The sequence below is a fragment of the Felis catus genome, chromosome A2 (genome assembly GCF_018350175.1).
Source record: "Felis catus isolate Fca126 chromosome A2, F.catus_Fca126_mat1.0, whole genome shotgun sequence".
Lineage (NCBI taxonomy): Eukaryota > Metazoa > Chordata > Mammalia > Carnivora > Felidae > Felis > Felis catus.
In genome coordinates this window covers 114,891,203-114,913,864 of record NC_058369.1, presented here as the reverse complement: position 1 = coordinate 114,913,864, position 22,662 = coordinate 114,891,203, and the positions used below count along the sequence as shown (strand labels likewise).

Genomic DNA, 22,662 nt, shown 5'->3' with positions numbered 1-22,662 from the left:
TTGAATGACAAGACCTTTTTCTCTAGTTACACTTTTTATCCTTAGCACCACAAAACTAGAGAAGATTGTATTATGCTCTTTGGAAGCCTTCAGCCCAACTTCCCAGCTTCCTTTGCATAGCTTTTGAACTCAGAAGATGTCCCATGGGGAAAACCAGCTATGTGTTTAGTACTTCTCAAGTTTAGTTTCTCTCACCAGCCCCATGTGACTGCCAAAAACCTCTCTGGTTTCTCTTTCCTCAAGAAATTCTTCTTTACCAGCCAAATCTAATTCTCAGTCCATGCCCAGAATTGTCAAATATCCCCAAAGAAGAAAACAACTGGTAATTTATGTAGCCCTTATTGCTTCCTCATTTTCTGGGACCCTTACAAATGTAACTTTTGTAGTCTGTCTGGCTCTTTCTTGTTGTTCCAATGGGAATTCTAATCTGCCATGACCTACCACGTTTTACTTAGGAACAGGAGTCCCCTGATCCTTATGTTTTATGGGAAAAGGCTCACCAACATGCTTACAACTTCAAGAATTGAAGAGGGCCATAGCCTGCTTCTTGTACTTGGATTCCACGATGTGGAAGGTTACATTGGTGGTCCAGACTTGGGCTGTCAATTGCAGAGGCCCTGAGCAATTAAATGGCATAGCCTTGGAGATATGGCCAAATTTGATGTGAGGAAGAAAGCTGTCGGAATGAATGGTAGCTTTTGAATGGACTGTGTAAGCTTTCAGCAATAACTGTAACTAGCAATAATCAAAATTGACTGGTGCTATAGGATTCTGAATATGAAGTGGTATGAATGCCTTTATAAGTTTTTTGCTCATATTGTCTTTTTCATATACATATACACAAATACATACATACATATGTATATATATGTAAATGTATATAATATGTACATTTTTACTCTAACCCCACTTTTCAGTCATTATTAATAGATGGGGATTTATTTTTGTATTTAATTATGCTTTTAAATTATATTATTCCTTTTCAAGAACAATACTGACATTTTAAACTAGATCCACATCTTTTATAACATGACTACCTAGTTTATAGTTCCTTTTTTTGGCTTCATGTTTCGATCAGTTGAAGGATGCCTTCAAGTTATTTCTTCTAGAAGTTATTTTGGTATTTTATAAGTACTTGCATGCCTGACCATGTCTCTTATTGTCTTCATGAATGAGAAATTACCTTGAAATCTTCAGGCTACAATTTTTTTTTCCCCAAAACCTCTAGATCAGTGGTTCTCAACTTTGACGGCATATTGTCATCTCCCGAGAACTTTGAAAAATACTGATGGCTGGGTCCCATCCCCAGAAATTCTGATGTAATTGGTCTGAGATGTGGCCTGAACATCAGGATTAAAAACAAAATAAAAAATAACAATAAGAAATATGCTTGGGCCCCATTCTAAGTCAATTAAACCTGAATTTCTGGGAGGAAGCGTGGATATTGGCACACTTCTTCTGCCTTGTGTGAGAAATTCTCAAATTTGCCAACCACACTGTCACTTTCCAACAGTGTTGATTTTGTGCTTTATTGCCATCAATGTGGATTTGAATTTTGCTTTCACATTCTTACAGTTTTTGTAATCCTTTCTTACTTGTAATCTCCCTTTTAATCTGATTCTGTAGTCTCTTTACGCCAGTTAACAGCTTTCTTACAGCTTTCCCCTCTTTTGCTATGGATGTGAGTCATTTTACATCTTACAAAATCATTTTCTGAAGTTTTATATTTTTCAGGCGATCTTTTTTTTTTTTTTAAACATTTATTCATTTTTAAGAGAGAGACAGAGAGTGAATGGGGAAGGGGCAGAGAGCAGAGGGTAGACACAGAATCCCAAGCAGGCTCCAGGCTCTGAGCTGTCAGCACAGAGCCTGACTCGGGACTGGAACTCACAAACCGCGAGATCATGACCTGAGCCGAAGTCGGACGCTCAGCCAACTGAGCCACCCAGGCGCCCCTCAGGAGATCATTTTTGAAAGCTTGTTTTTCTTTTATATGTCCAGAATGATGCTCCCTATCCCTTTTTCCCAGAGTTGCTTTTTTTGGTTTGTTTTGTTTTTTGTTTTTCTGTGTGGTTTTTTTTTTGTGTGTTTTTGTTTGTTTGTTTGTTTTGTTTTGTTTTGTTTTTGGTCAGACCCCAATTTTTATTTTTCTGGTGGTGCATTCTTTCTTTTTTTCTCTTATCTCAAATAAGGCAAAACCAATCATATTGGCCCCACTCTCAGGCAATGTGGATGATAGATGATTACTTTTCATAAATCCCCTTCTATAGTACTTTTACGCATTCTCATCTCCAAATCTAATTGCAGAGGCTTTCTCTGTGCATTGTTTTGCTATACGAGGAAACGTGTTTTACCTCTTTGCCTGGCACTCTCATACTGTGATTGGGCACAAAGTACTGTTTAAAATGTTAATTCCAGTATAGTTAACATACAGTGTTACATTAGTTTGAGATGTACAATATAGTAATTCAACAATTCCACACAACGCCTGCTGCTCATCACAACAAGTGTACTGCTTAATCCCCATCTTCCCATCCATCTCCCCCTGGCAACCATCAGTTTGCTCTCTGTAGTTAAGAGTCTGTTTCTTGGTTTGTCTCTCTTTTTTCCCTTTGCTTATTTGTTTCATTTCTTAAATTCCACATATGAGTGAGATCATTTGACATTTGTCTTTTTCTGACTGACTATACACAAAAATAAACTCAAAACGATTGAAGACCTAAATGTGAGACTCAAAACCATAAAATACTAGAAGACAGCACAGGCAGTAATGTCCTTAACATAAGCTGTAGCAACATTTTTCTAGAAGGGAACTAGATGCAAAATAAACTATCGGGACTATATTCAAATAAAAAACTTCTACACGGTGAAGGAAACAATCAATAAAATTAAAAGGCAACCTACTGAATGAGGGAAGATGTTTGCAAATGACATATCCAACACAGGGTTGGTATCAAAAAATATATAAAGAACCTGTACAACTCAACACCCAAAACTCAAAAAAATCCAATTTAAAAATGGGCAGAAGACATGGGCACAATGTACTTTTAAAAACATTGTCCAGCAACGCTCTTACACACTTTTTCTCCACTTTCCACCCACAGTGCTTTCCTTATGGGGACCTCTTATCTCAGGAAGCTGTTCACTAACACCAAGATATACCTCCTGCTTTACTTCTGGCACTGTTGTTTTCTGGGGTTTTCCATGTCTGCCAGATGATGACATGAACTGGAAACAGTAGCCACCCAGAGAGCAAGACCAGTGGGAGAGGGAATCACTGATGTGCTTTCCAGTGGGCGTATGGCTGACTCTGAATCAGTGGCCTATCAGGAGGGACAGAGTTGAAGTTCCTTCCTGTCCTTCTTCAGAGAGATGAGTTGGGGTAAAAACTGGGTAGGCCATTCTTAATCTATCTGTGTCTGGATTAGAACTAGTATATCTACAAAGCTCCATGGGTGGTTCTAGTGCATACAAAGTGGAGAGCCACTGTTTTCATCAGCAGTTGGGAGGAGCTGAAGGAGGGACTAGTGGGGCATCATTTCAAACCGGAAACTCAGGCTGAACCTGAGCAGACCAACCCGTGGAGGTGAGAGTCAAGTGGAGACCAAGACAAGTAGTGAATAGGATTTGCAGTCATCCACGTGATGGTGTTACTGGGACAGTGACCCTGAGAGGGGGAGAAGGGGCAGATCTGAGGAATAATACAGAAGCAACATTGACAGCCTTTGGATCCTGAGCAGATGTAGCGGGAAGAAAGGGAAAGAGTTGGTGACGATGTTAAAGATTCCACCTTCCTGAGTATGTTTTGTAGGCATGAAGAAAGAAATATTTGTCTGGTCTCTTTAGAAATAGCATATTGAGGTTAAAAGGTGGCAGCATTTATTATTTAGCTTTATCTATTCACTCACAAATATTTACTGAACACCTACTATGTTCCAGTCTGTGTTAGATCCTGGGGATACTGGCAGCATTTATTATTTAGCTTTATCTATTCACTCACAAATATTTACTCAACACCTACTATGTTCCAGTCTGTGTTAGATCCTGGGGATACAATAGTGAAAAAGGACACAGGCCTTGTCCTCACAGAGTCTTTTTAGTCTAGGTGCTTTAGCTACAGACAGCCTCAATCAAATCAGTCATACCAGTGAATGTGTATTATAACCTGAGGGGAATGCTCTGAAGGAAAAGAACCCCCCTGCTATGAAAACATGTAATAAGGGAAGCTGAGGAAGGAGTGGAGGGAGATCTGAAACACAGCACTCCAGGCGGGAGAACATTCCAGGAGGGAGAACAGGTGACACGTTTCCTAAGGGCTCTAGGAGATGGAAGAGCCCCAGTGTGGCAGGAACTCTGTGTGATGAGAGCAGGTTTGAGAAGAGGCCAGACAGGTGAGCAGCATCCTGCAGAAAGAAGACCCCTCTGTCACTCTGTCCCCTTCTGTCATTCTGTAAGCTCTGTGGCACTCAACTCTGCACTGCTCACTTCTGTCAGCGTAGCAAACCGGTCAGAGGTTGCTGATCTATGCAGCCTAAGTGAGCAAGAGGTTGTTTTAGGCACTTCCCATGAAATTCTATATGATGATTAAGAAAACAAAAAAAAAACCTTTTTCTCTGCTTAGAACTGCTACAAATATTTAATTTGGTTTGGAAGGGCAGAAGTGTCCCAGTAAATCTATATTATAAATGTGTCCAAAGCTATCTCTTTCTGTAAATCCAGTAGTTTTTTTCAGTGAAGAAATTGCTGCATTCGACGTCATCTCTCTCTGAAAACAAGCAAACATGCACTTATGTGCCTACACTGGGCTTCTTAGGCTTTATGAAACTTCCCTCTGTCATCCTCATCTTCAAACAAGTGTACTCTGATCTGTGGTGTTAAAGGTGATTCCTCCTCACATGTGTCTTTTTCTCCTCCCTATTTCCGGGCAAGTTGTATGATAAGCTAGGTTGAGCCAAAGTGGGGGAAAGAATTAAACCCCACCAGAAAAAAATAAATCCCGGGGTGCCTGGGTGGCTCAGTCGTTGAGCGTGCAACTTCAGCTCAGGTCATGATCTTGCAGTTCATGAGTTTGAGCCCCATATCGGGCTCGCTAATGTCAGCCTGTCAGCACAGAGCCCGCTTCAGGTCCTCTGTTTCTCTCTGTCTGCCTTTCCCCTGCTTGTGCTGTCCCCCAAAATGAATAAATATTCAAAGAAAAAATAAATCCCAACCCCCTCAGGAAGCACATCTGATATTTCCCTATTCATAGTTCTTTGAATATGACTGATAGCTGTCAGAATAATTGCAGGCTGATTTTTCCCTCCATTTTTAAACTGATTTTTTTGTTTGATTAATTGATTGATTTAGTCTGACATTTCTCAAATTTTGACCTTTATGTGACTTTAGTCCCAGCAGAACTTCACTTTTCAGTCCACACCCTTGCTAGACATCCCCAAATGCCAGTACTTTTCTCTTATTCTAATCTAGTCTCCTGCCCCCACCCGTGTCTCTTTCTCTCTCTCTCTCACTTGCTCTCCACACTTTCTGCATTTGGCTTTCACTCTCGTGTTGCCCTTGTACCTCCTCTCTTTCTTACTCACATTTTCTCCCTATTTCTCTCACACTCACTGTCTCTCTCTCTCTCTCTCTCTCCCTCTTATTCTCTCTCCTACAATTTGTAAAATGATCTCTCCATACTTGTAGTTTCACCTACCACCTGCACAGAGGTATCTTCTCTATATTTGTAGTTATGGGGCTCTTTGAGTTGCTAATAACAAAAACCAGCTTTTACTGGATGCAAAAAAGAAGGGGAAATTTATCAGAAGGTTAGAGACATCTCCTAGAATCAAGGGTTGAACAATCATGAACAGATATGGTTCGAGTCCACTGCTAATATGTGAAGCTAAAATCACTAATTCCCAATCTTCTTGCTTTTCTATTCCTGGTTTCAAATTTTTGGAAGAGAGAATTTGACCATCTCAGACCTAATGGTGGATCAATCAAATCTGGATAGAGGTGCAGAGTTGTGTTAGGCAGGCGAGACCACTTCAGATCCGCCTATGCCTGTTGGGTTGTTCCCAGTGTTCATAAACTAAACAGCAACCCACATGGTTGTACACTGAAATCTCAGTCCAATCCTAGTTTTCTGCCTTTTGGATGATAGACTTACTCAGATGAATCTTAGCAGTGACTGAAATTCTCATTTTCCCTCTAATACCTACAGTTCTTCAATGGGTATCACCAAGAAAATAGTCTCTTGCCTGGTCCTCCAGCTTGGTTGTTATCAACAATCCCTGACTAGCTTCACTCCACACTACACATCCAGTAACAATAATACAAATCCATACCTGTGTGTAAAGAAGAAGAGAACCCAACCAATAAAAAACATAAAGCTCAGAGGATAATTACAAATAATTCATCAATTTTTTTTCAGCGGGAATTGGGCTTTGGTCACAGTAAATAGAACATTTTAATTTAAAAAAAGAGTTGTCTAATTATTCATTTATTTATCTATTTAAAATGCTTTCTGAGTACTGATTCTGTGCTGGTTTCTACTGGGGGCCATGAGCACAGTGGTGAGCAACATTAGCCATGCCCCTTGAACTTGGATCCTCTAGTCTAGCAAGGATGACCAAAGACTGAAGAGCCTTGCAGAGCTGTCTATAATTTACAATCATTTTATGTGCTCCAAAGGGAGGTGAATGAGGGTCTATGCACACAGTAAATAGGAGGTCAGGGAAGTCTTTTCCTGGGGAACTGATGCTTGCTCTGAGATCAGAAGGCTGGGAGTGGGGGTGTTAGGGATGAGAAATTGAGAAGAACCTTCCGGGCAGAGGGAGCAGGGAGTACGTGGGCTCTGGTGCTTTTGAGGAACTGGGAATCTGGTGTGCCATGGGAGAGCAGAGATGAATGGAGGAGCAGAGTAGAAGGCAGATGGGACAGCAGGCTGGGCCAGCCCCTGTGAGCAGGTTACAGATTTTAGGCAAGGGGCCATCAAGAGCTTCTTAAGCAGTAATGCAACAGAACAAAATTCAAGTTTTAAAATGATTATGCCAGCTCCTGTGTGGGAATGAGCTAGAAGGGATTGAGAGAGGATATGGGCAAAGTGAGGGGTGCATTGAGTGAAATCTGGAAACAGCTCTTGTGAAACGTTCACATATCTGTAGAATTGGCAGAAAGCCAAAATTCTCTGATAATTTTATGGTTGTTTTCATTTTGAGCCTGCCAGTCATCATAGTTCAGAGGTTATATGAATAAAGTAGTAATAACGTCAAGACAGAAATGTTAAATGACTAGGTTTTGCCCCAGATGATGAAAGAATAATATTATGCATGAATCAAGGATAAGCCCTAGGTTTCTGGCTTTAGAAATTAGATAAATGTTTGGTGTGACTGCCTGCACTGTCTCTTTTATTTCTCTTTGAGAGAAGTTATCCAATGACAAGGGGCCATCTTGGTTATGCTTCTTCAGTTGGTCAATATTCTAACTTTGCATGCATACGTAATTGATTTCTTTTGTCACCCACTATTGGAGATAATATATCTTTTTTTTTTTTTTTAATGCTTGTATTTTTCTTAAAGGCCTGAAAATATGTTTGGAGGATTGCAGGAAATACTGAATTTAGGTATTTAAGTCATTATGAAAGATATCCTTCAAAGCTCTCTGGTAGTTTATGACTCACTCTAATTCAAGTTTATTAAAAACATACTGAGGGATTTTAAAAGTAGCATTTTTAAATACTGGCGATTGTTCATTTTGATGGAAAATTTGGAGGCAATCTGAGTATCCATTGCTAGAAAAAAGGAAGGCAAAATGTGCTGGACACAGAGATCAGAAGGAAGAGACTGGATGTCCACACAGCAAGAGCTGTGTTTGGTGTACAACTATTTCAATGGGGAAAATAGGGTTGAGGCTAGAGTATTTCAGACTCACAGTAAAATTTAATTGTCTTATAAAATTTTAATAGTTTACTCCTTCCTTCTTTCCTCCTTTCTTCCAGTCACTCATTCAGTTAGTGTTTTTTGAGTCTCAGCCACTGTGCTAGGTACTGAGGATATTGTAAGAATAACATACACATTCCTCCCCCAGTGGAGTAGGGAGATAGACTTAAACAAATAATCACATAAATACATGGGTACAGATTGTGATAAATTCTTTGGAGAAAAAATACAAGTTACTAAATTTCAAAGAGGTAGACGAGGATAGGCCTCTTGGACAAAGTGACCTTTGACTTGAGACATAAAGAATGGTATTTCCCAGGAGAAGCTGGGAGAAGAGCATTTCAGTCCACAGGAATAGCCTGGACAACACACCCCAAGAGAAGAAGGGCCTGGTATCCATGAGAAAATGAAAAGAGCTTGATATGAGTGCATACTGGAGGGAAGGAGACGGGGGTAAAAGATGAGGCTGGAGAAACATGAGGAGACCAGGCCATTACAGGCCCTCTAAATCTTGTTACTAATCTTACATGTTTACCCACAGACGAATGACCTCTGTTGAAGGGCTTTGAGCTGGGGAGTAAAATGATTTGACTGACATTATAAGACTATGTCTATGCTATACGGAGAAAGGATTGGAATTGAATACGAATGGATGCAGTGGCTTGGGTGGGAGGCGGCTTGCACAAGGGAGTGGTAGTGCAGATGGAGAAACATGGGTAGATTTGAAAGATATCCTAACAGTAGAATAATTGTAACTCAGTGTTACATTAGATATAATGATGAGAGAATGGTGAAATCAAGAATTTTTTAAAAAGCAGAACTGTTTCACAGTGCCTCGAAGACAGTCAGGGCATCAACAGAATTCTTTAGGGACTTCACTAATTGAGTGGATTCCAACCGCTCCATAAGGAAAAGTTACATGTTCTTTCTACAACTTGCCACAGAACACTGTATGACTTTGACATAGCAGGGGCTCCAGCAGCTTCGCTGTGGCAGGAGCAGCAATAACCGGAAGGTGCTTAGGGGAAGATGACAGAGCAATGGGACAGACTGGAAGAAGTGTCCTTGTTCACTGGGTCTGTATGAGGCACTCTGGGAACTTCTGGAAACCTTGGTAGGATAGAACTTAAAAAGGAGGCTGAGGTCCATGTAAGTAAGCATGTGGGACAGAACCAGCAGCAGCTGGTTTATTACTGTTAGAGTGACCTCATTATGTGAATAAGTTGTATATGGGCTCAGAAGATTAGCTAGGGATATCGGGGAAGGCCTGGTCAGGCTTCAGGTGGGCCTGCTGGCTTAGGATGTGTAAAGATAGAGGAATTGGGCGGGGCTCTGGTGTGCGCGCGTGCGCAGAACTTCAGACAGAAGAAACAGCTTCAGGACAGGTCCCAGGCCACACGTTTTGGCAGAAGCAGTATGCCTGAAAGAAGACAGAGAGAGGTAGGGCTGCAAAAAATAAGCAGAACCAGACTATGTTAGATGTGCAATATAGCAGGCTTAGAACTTTGGACTTTGCTTCACAGGAAAAGGGGAATCTTTGCAAGTTTTGGAGCAGGGCAATATTACAGTTTTGTTATAGGGAAAATAATTTGGTAGCAGCGTGTAAAATAAAATATTTTGAGAAAAGACCAGAAGCCAAGGCCAACGTTGTCCACAGGAAGAGTAAGGGATTCCTCGGACCTAGAACATGGGCTATGGGGTGGAAGTAGAGGGAAGATTTGACAGTCTTCAGGAGTACAACTCACAGCTCTTTGCCTGGGGTGGCTGCAGGGCTAGGAGTGAAGCAGGGAAGAAAGGTTGATAGATGTTGAAAAGGAAATAGCAATCAGTGAAGTAAGGAAGGAAATGAGTGAGAGATTAGGGAGAACAGAGAGACGAGAGGAAGAGAGAAAGAGAAGAAACAGAGAAAGCCAGAGCCAGAGCCAGGGCCAGGGTCTGAGAGAGAGAGAGAGAGAGAGAGGGAGAGAGAGAGAGAGAGGGAGAGAGGGAGAGAGGGAGAGAGGGTGAGAGATGGAAAAGAGGAGAGAGAAGGAAAACACAGGGTCTTGAAGCCAGCTGCTAGTGCAATGTTAACACCTTTAACAGAAATAGGGAAACACTCAGAAAAATCTGGTCAACTCGCTTTAGTTAATCTAGGTCTTGGGATTGTCACCTCATTACCATCATGCACTGAAACTGAAGGCCAATGGCTAAGTTTGTTCTGACTCTGACCCTTTTCTGGTAGTTATTGGGAGAACTGTGGGCAGCAGAATGAGACAGTCATACTGTAGAAGGTAAAATATCCCTGTTGCTAGGATACTTATTCTACCATCTTTGGCTAAAAGAAGGAGAGACGCCTAACTCCTAATCAGGTCAGCTAATGTTCAGAAAAGATTTTTAATTTGACCCAACTCAGATTTTGCCCAATTTTAGATTGTCCTTGGAGAGACAGTGGTTCTCTGGCTCCCAGCCAGCCCCCTAGGGCAGTGACACCCACCTTTTGTTGCTGACAGCCATCCCAGGTGGTCTCAGCTGTGCTGCCTGGACACCATTGGAGGTGTCACACATATGCAGCTGGTCCATTTGTTGGATGCTTTCAGCCTCATATGTCGCCACATGAGACAGGCGTTCTACATCACTCCAAAGCAACAGATTCAAATCCAGCTTTAGAGAAACAGCTAGAAATGATTGCAGAACTCATCTGGAGGAAAAAATCCAAGCCCTTCCTTCACATTGTTGAGCCAAGAAAAAGGAGAAAAAGTCCCTTACAGTAAAATGAATAGGGGAGAAAAGAATTTTCCACTTGTGCCTCATTTTGTCAATGGATCACATTTCATAATTATTCTTTGGTATGTTTTGGGGAGACATTGAGGCATTTGGAAAACTTGCTTAAAACCCTGACATTTGTTTGATATGAAATTTACCCTTTGTTTCCCCTGCAAGAAATCTAACAACTCTGGACTGTTGACAAACATTCCCTTTTGGTGTCCCCACTCCCCTTGAAGCCAAAATGAGGTAACGGAAATTTTCTAAGCAAATATGTAATCACCCCAATTTGCATATTGTTTGCATAAGTAGGGATACAGGGATTTTTCTCCTCTTTCTGTGGGAGAAACCCAACCACAGTACCTTCTTGGATTTCGTCTTGTATCTAATTTCCTGCCTTAGACACACAGTGCCATGAGAATTTTCCCGGACATACGATAATCTGACCCCCCCATCTTCCAGGCTTCCTTTAATAACCAGACAAAATTACTCAAGTCTTCATCCTGCACAATAGCAGGAAATCCATTCTTTTCCAGAATATCTGCTCTCTGGGACTCCAGAGAGTGATTTCTTACTACCTAGTAACAGCTTCTGAAGGCTTCTGCTTCTCTCTCCTGGCTTTACTCCAACTATTCGGTTCCTCCTTTGTGGTGGTCAATCAGTTTCCGAAAGATGAAGATAGCAAAGTGAATTATGAAGCACAAAGGACAACAGAAAGTTCTTGGATATCATGGTCCCCTTCAGTGATTCTGTTTCACAGTGAGTCCTTTCTCTCCCTTTCCTCCTTGGATTCTGGCTGATTGCTGGAACCCATTGTTTCACTCATATCCAAATCCCCAGGTCCCAGACTCTGCAGAGGAAAATGAAAATCTAATTAAGGCAAACTTATAAAAATAAACACTTCTCTTCCCCAGAAACCTACCCCACAACTCTCCGTTAAGGGAGACTCCTTTTTTCTTTATTAAGAGGAAGTTCACCTCCTTTTCTAACCACTTTCCCCATTTCTCAAATTAGTCTGGGCCTTATCTTAGACAACCAAAAATTCCTTTAAAGCCTTACTTTAAAAAAAGAGGTATTTCTCTCTAAAAATGAACCAGCCACTCCCACTTAGCAACAGTCACAATCTATAGGCAGATTTTTGTTCCTAAAACAAAAGCCATTCTAAAACATCTATTTCTCTGCTGCTTCCAACATCTTTATTTATATTTAGTAGAACAGAATATATAAAAAAGAATGACTATCTCTGGAACTCAGAGAATCTGTGAAGGAGAAAAGAGCCAACAAAGAAATTTATTATAAATGCTATTCAAGCTCTTTAAATCATCTGAAGGAAGATGATATAAAGGAAAAACTACCTGCCTGGAATTCAGGCAGATGACATACCTGTGTTCAAACCCAAGTCTGATAACCATTTACTCTGTGTCCTTGGGTAAGTTATGAACTTTTGTAAAACAGAAATAAACATGTCTACAACACAGGTTGTCATGAAAATCAGGAAAACGTATGTAAATGACTTGTTATCTAGTTAAGGGCTCAGTAAATATCTCTTCTCACCCCATTCCTCAGACTAGTAAACTGTGATTGTTTGCAGTGTAAACCAGTGCCTTAAATACCTCAGAATTAACCAATTGACAAAGAAAATATTCCAGTAGGCGGTGTAGAAGCCAAACCCATCAAATTTCTCACCTTTTCTCTGTCTTCTTGTTCCTTTTAGCATCTCTCCTACCCTGCCTTGGTTCTTTCTACTTCCACCCTCCCCCACTTTCTCTCCAGTATCATTTACTCTTTGCTGTATAATGGGAAACTGTCCACAGGAAAGAACCAAAATATAATTAGTGCTTATTCTGATTATTTAATAACATTTTATATTCCCTTGTTTTTCCTTAATCCAAGTAAAAATGTTAAATTTGTCTTTCAAAGAAACAAAGAGAATAAATAAACTGGCTTTAAGTATACTAATCTCAGTTGATTCTAGGAGGTGGGATTGGAGGGCTGTTGGTTCTCTATAGCAAAGAGCTTTTTTACTCTTGTCTTAAACCACTTTCCTTCTTATTTTGTTTTACTATTATTTATTAAATAGTCACACATCTGCAGACTTTGTGGAACAAACAAACAAATGAGAAGATCACAATCACTTTGCAATTATCCACCCAGGTACTGAAAACATGGGAGTCATCCTTGATCTCTCTCCTTTCTTCCTACCTGGCAGCAATCTGTGAGTAAGTCCTTTGGGCTCTACTTCCAAAATAGATTCTGTATCCATCCACTTTCCTCCAATTCTAGACCCCTGGCCCCTTGGACTTCTCAAAAAGCCTCTTAAGGATTGCTCTGCCCCTACCCCCCAACCTCCCACAAAAGTCTCCGCAACAACCAGAATAGGGTTGCTAGAATTAACAAATAAAAATACAGGACACCCAGTTAAATTTGAATTTCAGATCAACAGTGAGTAATTTTTTAGCTATATAAAATATTATTAAATATTACTTTTCATGCTAAAAAAATATTTGCTGTTTATCTGAAATTCAAATTTAACTGAGTATCCTGTATTTTTTCCCCAGCAGCCCTAAACTAGAATCCTCTCTTTAAAAATGTAGATCTGGGGTGCCTGGGTGGCTCAGTCAGTTGAGCGTCTGACTTTGGCTCAGATCATGATCTCACAGCTGGTGAGCTCCATGTTGGGCTCGCTGCTGTCAGTGCAGAGCCCACTTTGGATCCTCAGTCCCATTCTCTCTCTGCCCCTCCCCTGCTCATTCTCTCTCTCTCTCTCTCTCAAAAATAAATAAACATTAAAAAATGTATATAAAATCACATCAATCTACCAATGACTTCTCATTGCTTTCTAAATAAAGGTCAAACTCCCTGCCATGGCCTGCCAAGGCTTTCATGGACTGACATTGTCTATCTCTTCAGCCTAGTTGTACCGTTCTCCGACTCTGCTCATCTCAGTAGCCTCTTTCTGTTTCTAGACCCAATCAAGTTCATTAGATGTACCATTCCTTGGCCTGGAGTTCTCTTTCTCAGATCTATACCTGGGTGGCTCCTCCTGTCCATCAGACCTCAATTCATTTGTCTCCTCCTTAGTGGGCATTCTCTGCTTACACAATTGAAAGCAGTTCCCTCATTGATCTCTGTTACATCACGTGGTTTTATTTCTTCACAACACATATCCCACTATGGGGACCTCTTGCCTACAATATCTATCTCCTTCACTGAACTGTGAAACTTTCCCAATCTGTTGCCTGTTATATTCCCAACATTTAGTGTGGTACACAGTAGGTACTCAATAAATACTTGATGAATGAATGGTTCTTTCTCTTTTTGTAACCCTACTCTGTCAATCCATGTCATTGGTTCAATTGGCATCTCTATCAGAACAGGCAGACACAATGGTCCAGAGAGGATGAGATAAATGGAATTATTGCTTGTTGAAACATATTTTGTACTTTGTTGACTCAACTGTCTGCACTGACAGGCCAAGAATAAAATTTCCATGATCCATTGTTAACTGAAAAAAGCAAGTTACAAAATGGTATATGTAGCATGACCCTTGTAATAGTCATAACACATAAATATTTGTTGAATGAGTCACCTTTTCTAAAAACATGCCTATATACAAATGTCTGAAAAATGTCCTAAAAAAAAGTAAAAAAATAGGTATTTCTCAGGAGGTTATGAGTAATACTTTTTCTTTTCTTTACATTTTCTTTAATTTTTTATACCAGGAAAATGTAATCATAATCATAATAACTTTTATAATTAGAAAACATAATAAAACCATTTCTACTTTTAAAAGAAGAAAAAAGTATTTACTCACAAGGAACTTGATATTTGAAATTTTATTTGCAATAAAAGATATAAACTGATGATAAACAGAAGAGCAAATGGCTTTGAAACACATGAAAATATTTCTATTCTCAGAGAAACACAAATTAAAACTTTTCTGAGATACTGCTTTCACCTATTTGTTTGACAAAAAATTCAAAAGCTCACTAATACACTCTGTTGGCAAGGTTTAAGGGAAAATAGCAACTTACACATTGTTAGCAGAAGTATGAAGTGATAACGTATATGAAGGTCAATTTGGTAATACTTATCAACATTTCTCTTGCATAAACAAGGTTGGAAAGCTGTTACCACATGTGCTGCTGTCTGTCTTTCGATAGTCCACAAGATAAAAATGATTTTTCATTTAAGAAAATTTTTTTAACGTTTATTCATTTTTGAGAGGCAGAGAGAGACAGAGCGCAAGCAGGGGTGGGGCAGAGAGAGGGAGAAACAGGATCCAGTGCAGGCTCCAGGCTCTGAGCCAGCAGCACAGAGCCTGTTAAATAAAGTTTTATTGGAACACAGCCAAGCTCATTTATTTATATATTGTCTATAGCTACTTTCGCACTACAACTGCAGAATTGAGATTGAGATAGAGACCATATGGCCTGCAAAACCTAAAATATTTACTATCTGGCTCTTTACAGAAAACATTTGCCTATGTACTCCTAGCAGAAAGCCTTTGACCAATAACTACACTTGGAGCAATTCATTTTATGCACTTAAATGTGTGTAAAATGAAATGCTCAGCACTATTTATAAACCATATAATTGAGAATGACCAAAATGACCATTGTAGGATTTTTAGGAAATTATGATACATCCACACCAAGACATAGTAGTGGTGATATATATATATATATATATATATATATATATATATATATATATGATAAATATTTTATGTACTCATGTGGAAATATATCCAAGACACACTGTTAAGTAAAATAACTCTATATATTGTGGGATTCCTCCATGTTGGACAACTCTGAAACACTATTCACACTGAATTCTATGTAAGTGGCACCCCCCCTAGAGCTGTGCAAGAGTAGGTGCCCCAATAATATGCCATTCGTGTGTAAATAGAAGGGGGAATGTGTACTCATGTATGCTTATGGATGTATACACAACCTTTATTCTGTGAAGGCTGCATAAGGAACTAAAAATATTGGTTATTTGTTGGAAAGGTAACTATTAGAAAGGTAGGGGCTGGACTAAAAGGTATCCCTTTTAATACCTTTCTTGGTATTTAAACCATTCAAAAATTAAATAACTTTTTAAGAGATGACAAAACATCCAGAAAAAATATCCTGGTGGATGCCTCCGTCTTTTCTGAATTCATTGACCTCCTGGCCTGAAGTAAAGGCAGTTGTCAGGCAGCCCAGTGCTGTCCTGTGCCTGCTCCTTCCCCTCCTCACCTGGCATCCTGATTCTCTGCTTCCACCTCACTGTCTCCTATGGTTCCCCTCCGGACTTCACGAATGCCTCCCCACCACCCTGTCCTTCCCACCACCTCCCATGTGTCTTGTGCTCTGTGAAACTCCTGTTCTGTAGAGACAAGCCCACCTTAATTCTCACTGACGGCTCATCCCTTCCCTCCCTCTTGCCCTCTCCTGGCCCAGTGGTTAGCCTGTCTCTCAGTCTCCTGGTGCCCTTTCCTGGGTAGTCCTCACCTCCTCCCAGACCTGTTCTCAGTGGTGAAGGGGCTTGGGCAGGATTCCCTTACTTCCCACAGCCATTTCTAGGCTGTCAAAACACAACTATCTTCCTTGCTATTTCATCTTTTGAACTCCGTGTCTTCTGTCTACATTGTCCTCTTGTAATCAATGATGTTGTGGCCTCCTGTCTGCTCACAGGCACTGCCACATGTCTTCAGTGTTCTTTCTTTTCCCCATGCAGGCCACCCCATCATCATCCATCACTACATGTCTTTCTCCTTCTCTCCCATGAGGCCTCAGACCCCCACCTTCATTTCACATAATGGAGAAGCAGCACCCTCGTGTTCTGGGCCTCCTCCTTCCAAAACCCCTTGAGAGATCCCCGACTTCTGAAAAGTCCATAGCAGGCTTCTCTCTCTCTGATAACGTCTCTCAGCTGTCTGCTCTTCCCCCTCACTCAAGTTCACACTCCCCACTTTGATAACCACAGAGAACTTGCTCAATGCCTCAGTGTCCTCTGTCTGGCCTCCCACTGAGGCTGCCACACTGGGGCTGCTGTTGCCTTCTATGGTAGAAGCTACAGACCAGGCCTATTCTAGAATACTGCTTTCTGATTTCAACCTGCCATATGCTGTAGCTTACCAGCTTTTTATATGCCCAAAGCATCACCCAAATGGTGATTTCATCCCTACTTTCTCCTGTAATTCTAGCGAAGTAGTTCCCATATCTTGATTTTGGATCACCTGGGGGTGAGGACATTTAAAAGGCTTCATGCTCAGGTTCCACCCCATACCAACTAAATCAGAATTTTGGGGGTGGGAATCAGACATCAGTACTTTCTTGAAGATCTTCAGGTGATTTCAGCATTCAGCCAAGTTTGAAACCACTGCCACAGTGTTTCTGGTTTACGCTCACACTTCATGTCATGCCAACATGACAATTAGTCTCTCTAGGAATTTCTTGTCTAAAAAGTGAAAGCTATAAAACAATAAATAACCCTGCTTGCTTTTGTCTGGGCAAATAGTTTGCTCATCTGGGCAAACAGCTCTCTTCTCAGGACAATAGATTATTTACCTTGGCAAATGGTTCACTTGTCAAACAACTGTTTGTTTATTCAAGACTTGACCTTCACCTTGCTGGGTTCACCAAGTATTAACTATCATGTCATGAATTTTGCTCAGTCCCAGTCAGATCTCCCTTTAAAAGACCCACATTGAATCACTTGAACCCAGACCCACAAACCCTATAAATATCCTTCCCTTATTTTTGTTTGAATAGCAGGTTTTTCTGTGGTCTTTTGAAGGAGTTGGCTTTTGATAATGTAACTTCACTGGTCTTTATATGCACCCTCATTTTACAGCTTTAGGCTAGGAGGAAAAAGTTTCTGACCTCCATCATATGAAGCCCATCCTCTCCTGTAAATTATGACCTCCAGTCATCTTCTCCTTTGAAACCTTCCCCTGTCTAGGGAAGCCACTTCTATGATACCTTTACCCACACACTCACAATATTTCCAACACCAGATGTGTGGGTTTTCCACACATCAAGTAATTCTCTGCAACACCAGCTGGGTACCCTACAATTCAGTTCTGGCATTATCCAACTGGAGTTAGCCTCAGATCCCATAAGTCGAGGGCTTAATCCCACAAGACTGCCCCCACTTTATATGCCAATCACAAATTCTAGGCTGTTACCTGTACTTCTGTAAATTGGGATTCCCACAACCTTCTACATGGGTTCACTAGTTAATTTTCTATATGGATCACAGAATTCAGGGAATTCTGATGGGGGAAATCCAGATGAGGGCAAGGTATGTAGGAAAGGGCACAAAGCTTCCATGCCCTTTCCAGGCACCCCACCCTCCCAGTACCTGCATGTGTTCACCAAGTCATAAGTTTCCAAATCTAGTACTTTTGGGATATTTATGAGTATTCATGATATAGGCTGATTGATCATCAACTCAGTCTCCAGCCCCTTCCCCCATCTTGCAGGATGGGAGGTAAGGTAGAAAGGTCCAAGCTTCTAACATGGCTTTGTCTCTCTGGTGACCAGCCCTCATCCTGAAGCTATTTAGGAGACTACCCAGAGTCACTTCATTAGAACAAAAGACATTCCAAGGGATTTTGGAAAATTCCAAGGGATTTAGGAGCTCTGTGTCAGAAACCAGGCAAAGACGAAATGTTAGAACAAAAGATGCTCCTCATGTTCTTATCACATAGGAAATCACAAGGATTTTAGGAGCTCCATACCAGGAATTGGGGGTAGATATGTATATTTATTATTTCACCCTTCTTTCTGACTCCATCCTTAATACCAGGTGTGCTGAGATTTGTCCAAATTGACAAGATCTTCATTTGATCCTGATATCTCTTCTCACTACAGGTTAACAATTCTTTCCTGTCCAAATCCTTGAATATGTGAACTGCCATCACAGCGTCACTTTCCTGGGCAGTGACATCCTCCCTCTCTTGCTCCTTTTGACTCACCACACAGCTGAACATTTTCTCCTACATTTTACTAATGAGCTCTTTATTGCCACATCTAATGGTCTTTCATCAGAGTTCCTTTTGATGATTCTACTGGATAGGACACTATTACTTCACCTCTCTCTCTCTCTCTCTGCTTCTATGACATGTCACTTTCCCAATGTCACTCCCTCACTCTCCTTCTCTCACATTCTCTCTCTCCCTTCTCTGGTTCCTCTTCCTTGCCTCACTTACCAACAGTGAGTTTCCTCTAACACTCCAGCCTAGTCTCACACACCTTCCCTGAAGGCATTCACTCTCCTGGCTTCAACCCCCACCTCTGAAAACAACTCACATGTCAGTATTTAAAGCACAAGGTAGACCAGGTGTTTCATAGACAAACAGCCCTGAATTAATCAAATAGCTGATAAGGGTGAGAACATCATTTCCAGGGAGTGGTTCATATGAGCAGCTGGAATTGCAAGCAGAATCTGTGTCAGGCTGTGTGCCCAACAGTGGAACTGTAACCTGTGGCTGAGACATCCCATGGCTCCGTTGCATCTTGAAAACCCCAGAGCCCCATTCCCATGACTGTCCATCTATCCCAGCAGCACTGTCTACAAGGCATCAGCCTAAGGTCTTTGGCCAACCCTCAGAATAACTGGAATGGAGTTTATGAAAGGAAAATGAGACATGCCCTCTTGAGAGTGAGGTCTAAGCAGCAAGCCATCGTTCTCAACTGCCTTAAGGGTACAATGAGAAATACGGGTGATCTTTCTGCTATAGTGGAGACACCATGACTATCTTGCCCTGATGTAGTCCGATCATAGGAAGTGAAATGGAGTTAGGAGAGAAATTCCTCGGAGGGCATCTTCCTGAGGTATCCCTGAAAGAGCTCTGGAGACATTCAGAACTACCCTTGGGCAAACGGTGATTACTGTTATCTAAAAAATATGTTTAAAACATTTTAGCAGCCACTGTACTCAGTGCTAGTGATACAAATATCAATACAACTTGTCTCCTGGCTCCAAAGGGCTTACACACAAGCACATTTTCAATGAAATATGACAGGATTAGACAGGCTTTAAGGGAGATAGAAACAAAGAGCTATCATATTTGTAATAGTGTTTAATGTTTCACAAAGTGTTTTCACATCCTTAACCTCATTTAGTATTTATAAAGCAAAATAACATGGGCAGAGAAAACAGTGTTGATTTTATTTCACAGAAGAGAACATCAAAGCATAAGGAGGTCATATGTGAAATAATGTGTGTAGCATATGGCTGAGAGCTGGGACAGGAACCAGGGGGCCAAGTAGGTGGGCTTTTGTCACCATCTCATGATGCCTTCCTACCTCAGTCCTCTCCGTGGTATAAGGGAAGTGCCAGGCTGGATGTTCTTCTTCCATAGTTCCTTCAACTATAACATTCTCTGACTATAACAAGGACTCTCCCTCAAGGAGCTCCCAGCCCAGGAGGGACAAATAGATCAAAACACTGACAACATTTTTCCCATGCCTCCTTTACAGGGCCACTGTGAAAATTACAGTACGCTATGCACTAACCCAGTGAAAGTGCTTTGTAATTCAAAAAACTAGAGGCAATGATCTCAGCATGTTGTATAGACCACTTTGTAGCAAGTATTTTTCCAGGCTCTCATTAGTTTTCCAAGTATCTTCCTCCCCCAGGAGACTGCAGGGCAAAGGAGCAGGCTTTACTCACCACTGCTAAGAACAGTGTGCTCAAGATTGTTGAGGAAACAATGAATAAGATGAAGCAGGTTGGTCTTAGGGAAGGAAGTGGCTGGATCCATGTGCCAAATGCTTTTCACCTCAACACACATTTTTGTGTTTTTCACAGTACCTAGTTTAGTGTGTCAGTGGAAATTCACAGTGGAAGTTCAATGACTATAAAATGGGGTGGGGGACCGATTTTGGCTAAGGCAAAGAAGGGCGAGGAAGCAGGAGGAGGAAGGAGAAAGGGAAAGGAAAGGAGGAGATAGAGCGTTAAAATTTGTAAAATGCTTCTCTCTCCATAGATATCAGTGCCAGGACTTAATTTATCTTGGCATCCTCATATGTTTTTTTTAGAATTTTAAATGAGTGCACTAGTAACTCTAGGTCTGCTGTGGGAGAAGACGCATGGGAAATCTCATGACGACGACATCATGTTCCAGGAAATCATGCTGTAGTCGCAACAGCAGCAAACAGCTCCATGCCGAAATTCCTTATGGAAAGATGGAGTTTTGCTTTGTGTTGTTTTAGGCTCTCTGGCCCAGGAAGCATTATTGGATGGAAACACTAACCCCCACCCCCACCCCCACCCCCACCCCCACCCCACCCAGCTCCCAGTGCTGTCTTGTGGTCAGTGAGGCGCATGCAGTTTGTGCCTCTTAAGAAATGTGGGACAAGGGGCTATGTGGAGTGCTGCCAAGGGACAGTGGAGGTGCGTCAGCAGGCTCCGTGACAGGTGGCAGAGGCCAGGGGACTGGGGAATCACTTACAGTCACGGAGGTTTCTTTCTCTCCCAGGCTTTGTGCACTGATGGGAATGAGGCAGCCGGCAGCCAAGCCACATAACGGGAGCCTGCAGAAAGACGTCTTGGGCAATTTGCACAAGAGTTTCCTTCTTTAAATAACCACACAGTAAGTCAATATCCCTGAGGGCATTTGTTTATTGGCTGCCTTATTACCTTTTTTTTTTTTTTTTTTAACACAAATCTCTTAAAGACACTTCTGTTGGTTTTATATACACTTGCTCAGGCTTGTCTTACTTTAGTAATACTGAAATTCTGCCATTCGGCAGTTAGGACAGAGCCAGCTTTGAATCTGGCAACAAGAGCAGCTCAAGGTCAATGAGACAGCAGGCTTATTTCGTGCACAAGTGTCAGTGAGCAACTTGTCAGGAGACAAGTTTGAGGGACAGGATATACAACGTGAGTTCTAGCTGCCAACCCCAGGGCAATAGGCTACTTATAGGGTTTAGGCGGCAGCTACTGGGGAAACTGCAAATTCAGGTTGCCTTATCTTGTATGAAAAATGGTGTCTGTGCCGATTGTAAATTCTGCCCACATGGAGCTAGGCAATGGTGTGCTCCTAAACTGGCTCTTTGGAACTAAAAAATAAGGAGCAGGGCCAGTTTGTAATGTTACCCAATTTTCATGGTGTAAATACTCCAACTATGGCAAGTTTCCAGCTACCAATGGTTTGTGTGCTTGCACAATTCCTGAATATTTAACACCCAGGTCTCTGGCACTGCTATCAGCAGCTCTGGCCCACCATTGGCTAAGAAACAAATTTCTGTTTGGCACTTCCAGATCGCTTTGGATCCACGCACCAGGCTCCACTTCCCCCCGCCAAAAGCAAGACTGGCTTCAGCTTTGCCATTCATTAGGCGCATGCTCTTTGGCAAGCACTTAACTTTCCCCAAACCACAGTTGTCTCTTGTGACAATAAGAGTTCAGAAGATGATGCAGTACATGCTGTTTAGAGTTTCTGCCAAGCCACTCTTCTCTGAGAACCACACCTTTCTTGTGGTACCATATTTGGATTGGGATGATTTAATCAGGGATCGACGCTGACCCTGGGGGAGTCCATTCATCAGCTGGCCAGTGGCCAGTCAGATCTCTCCTTTGATTACTTGAATAGAGCAAACTTGAGCTTTGATTGGGGAGTGAAGAGACAGAGACAGAGGAGACCCCGTCCCTCCAGCTGTGCACCTCAATCTGCCTGCTCTTTGACCTGATTGTTCAAATTTATCTTGGAGTCTGGGAGATATCCCAGCTGCTCCAACAAACTCTCTTCTGCACTCAGGCCAGCCTGAGTGGGATTTTGTAAATTACAACCACTAGAGTTTTAAATAAGGTATAAAGGATCCTCAAGACTTTTTTGGGGCTCTAATATTAAACCAGTGGTCTCAAACTGTGGTCCCTCAACCAGCAGGATTAACTTCATTTGGTGACTTGTCAGAAATGCCCCACCTCAGGCCCCACACACTCTATGGATGGGGCCCAGCAATTTGCATTTTTACAAGCCTTCTAGGTGATCTTGATG

General features: G+C 41.5%; 1 long non-coding RNA gene across 1 annotated transcript; it reads right to left on the bottom strand.

The window, feature by feature from the left end:
- Positions 1-10,614: 10,614 nt before the first annotated feature.
- On the bottom strand, positions 10,615-21,399 carry LOC109497483. Its single transcript, XR_002153717.3, has 2 exons — positions 21,115-21,399; positions 10,615-11,514 (listed from the first exon to the last, which is right to left on the bottom strand). It is a non-coding gene; the product is annotated as an uncharacterized LOC109497483 (long non-coding RNA).
- Between the last annotated feature and the right edge of the window lie 1,263 nt (positions 21,400-22,662).